Consider the following 202-nt stretch of genomic DNA (forward strand, 5'->3'; position numbering starts at 1 on the left):
TCCTTAATTACAGAATAAGGGAGAAAGAGACACAAGGAAAGAAAATAAGAGACAGAACAGAGATTTTAATTACTCTCACTAGAAAGCGAAAGGTCATTAGCAAAGTAACCTAATGAGTAGGGAATCATTAAGCATTATTATGTGAAAGTCTTTGGGTCTAAGATTATTACACTGGAAATTATATATCTCCTCGGTTCATGCA

Source organism: Penaeus monodon, chromosome 32 (genome assembly GCF_015228065.2).
Source record: "Penaeus monodon isolate SGIC_2016 chromosome 32, NSTDA_Pmon_1, whole genome shotgun sequence".
NCBI classification, from domain to species: domain Eukaryota; kingdom Metazoa; phylum Arthropoda; class Malacostraca; order Decapoda; family Penaeidae; genus Penaeus; species Penaeus monodon.